Raw genomic sequence first — 6,000 nt, forward strand, 5'->3', positions numbered from 1 at the left:
GTTATAATAATAACTACAATAATGCAGCTTGTTAAAAATCTATGAAATTCTGTTTTATGCCATGTGTTTAGCACAGGTGAGTTAAGACAGAAAACAGTGGAAAATTGTTACTGAATGCTTTTTATCTCCTCTATTAATGGTTTACACAGTTCACCTATAACGTAGTTGACTGTCAGTTAGAGCTTTCCAACTTTAAATGTACCCACAATCCTACAGTGGGCCACATGTACATGAACATGATGTATTTACACCAATAAATACTACTTTTACTTTTGGTCTCATTTTAGTTTGCAAAACCCCTGTAGATTGTAACCAGCTTATACACAATCTGTAGTTGATCTGTATGGATTTTGCAGAAGGATTTATTAACTATTGTAACTAAGTATTTGTAGGTTTTTTATTTGTAACTAGTTATCACTCAACTTTGTAGACACTCAACTACCTACATAGACTTGTTTGATCCTTGGTGGCCATAGGGTTAGGGTTAGGGTTAGCATTAGCGTCAGTGTTAAGTTTGGGAATATGGTGAGAGTTTGGTTCAAGATTTAAATTGAGGTTAATGTTAGGGTAAGAGTTTACCCTTTATGGTATGGTAATGGAAAAATAAGGTGAATTAAATAGTTGGCTTTCCAAAAAAGGTGAATATAAAAAAACATGATATTATAGCTGTTAACATTGTTAACAGATCATTTTGTTGTGTTTAATTTCATTCTGTTTCGTTGGTGGACTTTTGAGGTTTATGAAGGGAGTTTAGGTGAGGAGTTTATCAGAAAGAGCCTAAACTATAGCATAACAAACACTTAACTTTGCTTAGCTTGCATAGGGCAAACATTTTGTTTTAGTTAGATACGTTGTTTTTATTCTCCTGAAGATACATTTAAATGAACATTACCGAATTATGTTTGTTTTAAAAAACAATAAATATATTTCGCCTCTTTAAATGTTGCCATGATCTTTCACAAGTATCCTTTAACCAATTACACAGAAATGCTGTTCCATTTTATGGACATTTTACCAGAGATTTTACCAGGCCCATTTTTTTCTGCTCAGAATCCCCAATTACCCATGATAACCTAGGGGGACTGATAAAACTCAGGTACTTTCATCTGCGGAAGATTTATGCTGCTCAGAATAAGACTTGCTAGCCTGTTCCAAGTCGTTAGCTCTTGTTATGTTTTTCCCCGTATGATTTGGACATGGGCTCATTGCATGCTGTTCTGGCCCGTGTGGAACATCTGGAAGCCGGCAAGAAACTGTGGCGGGTCCGACAAGCGCTGTGATCATTTAGCACATCTTAAGCGGCTCTGTGGAAGAGCTGCGAGACAGGCCCTCTTTGGCATATGGCTTTGTACTTAGCACAGGAGTCACCCCCTCCCGGGCTGAGCAACAGCCACACAGGCAGTCCAATAACGGCAAATTATGTGTGTTTTCAAGGCAACTTCACTGCACGGACGCCCCCCTTCTCCGTCCCAGCACGCTGTACCCACTTTCCCACCCTTTGCATGGCCCTGTACCTCCACCCCTCCCATGTCCCATGACCTCCCGTGGAAACTTTGATTCCTTCCACCCCTCGACTCGGTGGCGGGTCACTGTGAAGGCGCTAATTCCCCACAGATGGCACCTGGAGAAGCCATGCACTTCCTCTGATCTTATGTCAATCACATGCATGAAGGCCACGGTTAACCCCTTTAACCCTGCCCTGAAAAAAAGCAATGAATAGAATTTACATGAGTCAAATATGTACTTTATTTCTGCGAATGACATGAAATATCAGAATTGTTGTAGTAAAACCTCAAAAATGGTAGCTTATTAAGAAAAGAAAAGGAAAATACCTTAACCCTTTTAAAAAGCTAGTCATCTTTTTGGACTTTTTGTTGATCTTTTTGGACTAGTGATCCATTAATTCAATTCATGCAATTTAAAGGACACATAATATATTCAAAAACTATGTTGTATTAAAATATCAGTAACTACTATGTGTTATTCTGTAACCACTTTGAATTATATGGTAACTACCTATTATGACAGATTCCATAAGTATCATAAACCGTCACGTAACTACTACAAAATATAAAAATATATAACTACAATGAAACATTACAGTTTCTATACATTTACCAACTACAATAAATTGTTCAGTAACTACTATGAATTGTTTATTAACTACTGTGAACTGTTCAGTAACTACAATGATATATTCAGAAACAACTATGAACTGTTCAGTAACTACTATGAATTTTCACTAACTGCTATAAATTGTTCAGTAACTGCTATAAGATATTCAGGATGTACTCTGAACTGTTCAGTAACTACTATGAACGGTTCAGTAACTACTATAAACTGTTCAGTACCTACTATGATATATTCAGGAACTACTATAAATTGTTCAGTACCGACAATTAGTTATTCACCAATGACTATGACTTATGCAGTACTGTACTGTGTTTTCAGTAAATACAATGGAATATGCAATAACTTCTATAGATTATTGAGTTACTATGAATTATTCAGTAACCACTATGAATTCTTCACTAACTACTATGAAATATTCAGTTATTGCTTTAGCTACTATACAACCAATACATTGGCTACATAGTTATGAGAATGGGGAGCTGACATGTGGGCCCACATACAGGCCCTTAAGAGTTCAAGAGGTGATGTCTGAGAGTGAAAGGGTTATGCATTCTGTTCCTACATGATCTGCACAGCCGGTCTCAGAAGCAGATGCAGCGGGAAAAGGTCCCTTGCTCAGGTAACGCTCTCCCGGCTCCCTCACGATAAATCATCGTGAGGAAGTCTTGCCTGTTTTTCCGGAGAGAAAGGGGGTCTGCTTTGATCCTGTGCTCTGAAGCAATAAATAGCTTTGATGGCACATTAGCATTGTCCATGTTTCACATAGCTGGGCTCTATGGCTCTGGACTCAATAGAGGTGTTACCTTGATCTCACGGAGACCAGTAAGAGGTGAGAATGGGAAGTGTGAGCGCAAGGGATCGACGATAGCTGCTTGTCTTTTTGTCTACAGTCATGCTAATTTCAGTCACTCATTTTTTTTTTTGGCACAACGGCAAAAATCAAAGGCAAACACCTCTTGGACTACGGCTGCAGAAAGTAGGCAGACGTCTGTGTGGGCACTCACTTCAAAAGAAGTAACGCTTTTACACTTACTCTAAGCATTGTACGTGTTATATAGGGTCAGTTGTTTTTTTTATTATTTTAATTACTTCCTTGCATCCTTTGGAATTAAGGACAGGGGTTTAAATTTGTTATGGCTCAAAGTTTGTCATGGTTCCCCAAATAATTACACATTTTTGTGTTGGTAAGTGTGTGCACTCTTACAAATACAGGTTCTTAAATGTTTCTTGGCTTGAAAGTACAGTTCTTGAATAACTTTCATTGTATATAGAAGCTCTTCATATTTGCATGTTTCATTTACAAATAAGTTTCTTTGACATTGCACCGAAGAACTATGAATGAATTATGACCATTATTCAGTTGACCTGAGAAAATTGGGTCACACATACATGATCATCCTGGAATGTGGAAACCTTTGTGGCCGCTGGATTCAGGAAGTCACAGCAATTCTCGGTGCTACGACTCAGGATGTGCTGATCTTTTACAGAGCATTACTGTCTCAGTAGGGGTGACATATTAGGATCAGCTCACCCGTACCACATCCCCAATCGCCCTCCCATCACCCACCGCAGCAAGGTACCTCCTCTTCATCCAGCTTCTGTAAAACAAGCACAAGGTGTATCCTGCTGATGAGGTGGGCAGTTGAGCAGTAAAACAGACTCCCTGCTCTGCGGGCAGGTAAGTGACATGACGCTGGTCTCTTTGATAATTACCAGGGCTTCCCTTTCACAGAGCTGTGTTAAACAGCAGCCCACCACAACAAGCCTCCGCTTACCTTCTCCGAGGAGGAGCCACCGGCTTAAGTGTTGTTCCTGCAAACCGCTCTAATTAAACAGACAGGTGATAATAGGCCCACAGCAGCCAGAGTGGCGTGGGCACAGCCGGTTTGTGTGCTGTGGTGTTGAATTTCATTATTAGGATAATATTAGTCTCATTACTGCTTGTTTGTGGACAAGCTGCTGCCAGCCAGATAAAGAAGCAGCAGTAATGAGGCGTAGAAACATAATAATGCTTGTGTGCATATGCATTTTGTGTATTTCCTTAGTATTGTCTTTTGTTAGTTGTGTTAATTATCCTATAGCGCTTCGAGTATCACACTACAAAGGTTTGGGCAGCTCTTGCTATCACGTTGATGGAGCAATAAATCCTATAAAACAATAAATAAAACACTGAAAAGGAAAGTCAAAAACATCACTGTCACTGTCACACAAAATCATCCTACACTATATGTCCAAATGATGACACCCCTTTTAATAAATGCATTCAGCTACTTTAAGGTGTACCCATTGCTAACTAAGATGTGCAGATAGACAAACACACATACATCTTTTCTAGTCCCTGTAGAATAATATTCTCTGAAGCAGATAAACATAAAAACCTATTGCCACCATGTCTTATTCCAGGCGTGGGCTAGAGGGGTATAAAGCACTGAGCTGTGGAGCAGTCGAATTGTGTTCTCTGGAATGGTGGTGGTGCTCCATCCAGTACTTTTGGGATGAGTTGGGGATGATATAGGGTGGTGATCAGTAGAGACAGTTACTCCAATAAATAAAGGATACCCCTTTCAAAAAAAACCATGAATGAGCAGGTGTCCAAATACTTTATAGTGTATCTTTGAGATGGCAGCATTACAGAAGAAGGAAAAAACATCTTAACCTTAAATGGATGTCAAAGAAAATGTATTATAATCTAAGTCATTCTAGATGATTTTAACAACAAGATTCGTATTATGTCAAAATCAGCTAATAAAATAGCAAATATGGAGATACATGACAGCAGTATTTACTTATTTATTTATTTACCCTTTATTTAACCAGGTTGGTCCCGTTGAGACACAATGATCTCTTTTTCAAGGGAAGCCTGGCCAAGACAGCAGCCTAAAACTTCAGTATTACCATTTAAAACAGACAACTCACAATTACACCAGATGTAATGCACAGGTATTATATGCCTTAAAAGTGTGTTTTACTGTACTTTTGTGATGTAGGGGTTTGTGTAGCATTGTGCATAAAACCAATAGTCACTATTCAGAAGACCAGGGTTCAGTTTCGAGACCAGGACAATGCTACACCATGCAATACCAAATTCCGTATCCTACAAGCTCAAAGCCCTACCCCAATTCACCAGCTATCTCCTTAATGCCATTATGTGACATTTTAAGATGCCTAGTCTGATTTTTTAAACTTCCATCTGCGTTTGAGGTTAACTTGGCTTGGACGTATCTTATCAAGCCAGCACAATTCTGGCAAAGCATTCAGATACCTACTTTGGAGGTGGTTATGTAGAAATGCACACTTTTCACACCTCCCTCCCCCATCAAATTTACAGGAGACTCAGGAGACTGAGAAGACCCTAATGTGTCTTAACCCTGAGGTGAAGTCGGGATAGGTGTCCTAATCCCCCCACTGCCAGCAAGGTGTGAATAAGCTCAGTTCTCACCTTGGGCAGTTCCTACACACAAATGGCCCAAAGAGCTGCATTTTCACACTGGCCTGGGAAAGAGGGACACATGGGTAATGAAGAGAGGGCAGCTTGTTCACGTTCAGTTACTGACGTGCTGTTTCATCCTGCTGCCCACTGTATTTCAAAATGGTGGAACAAGAGCTGTGGGGTAGTAGAGTGTTAGAGTAGTCTAACACTCAACTACACCCCCCCCCCAACAAGATACATAGAAGTCTTAATTTCTTCTGTGTGGCTATGAGGGTGTTCCAATAAACAGCCCTGTGGAAGGAGGCCTTGGTGTGGAGGTCTGGCAGACAGCAGCAATCTGTGGCTGTGTCAGAGAGGAAGCATGAGTAGGCACCTATCTCCAATCACTTGATTAAAGGCTGGTTTTAGAAACTCCCTATCCTGCCTCCAGTCCCCCG

The sequence above is a fragment of the Salminus brasiliensis genome, chromosome 4, assembly GCF_030463535.1.
Source record: "Salminus brasiliensis chromosome 4, fSalBra1.hap2, whole genome shotgun sequence".
Lineage (NCBI taxonomy): Eukaryota > Metazoa > Chordata > Actinopteri > Characiformes > Bryconidae > Salminus > Salminus brasiliensis.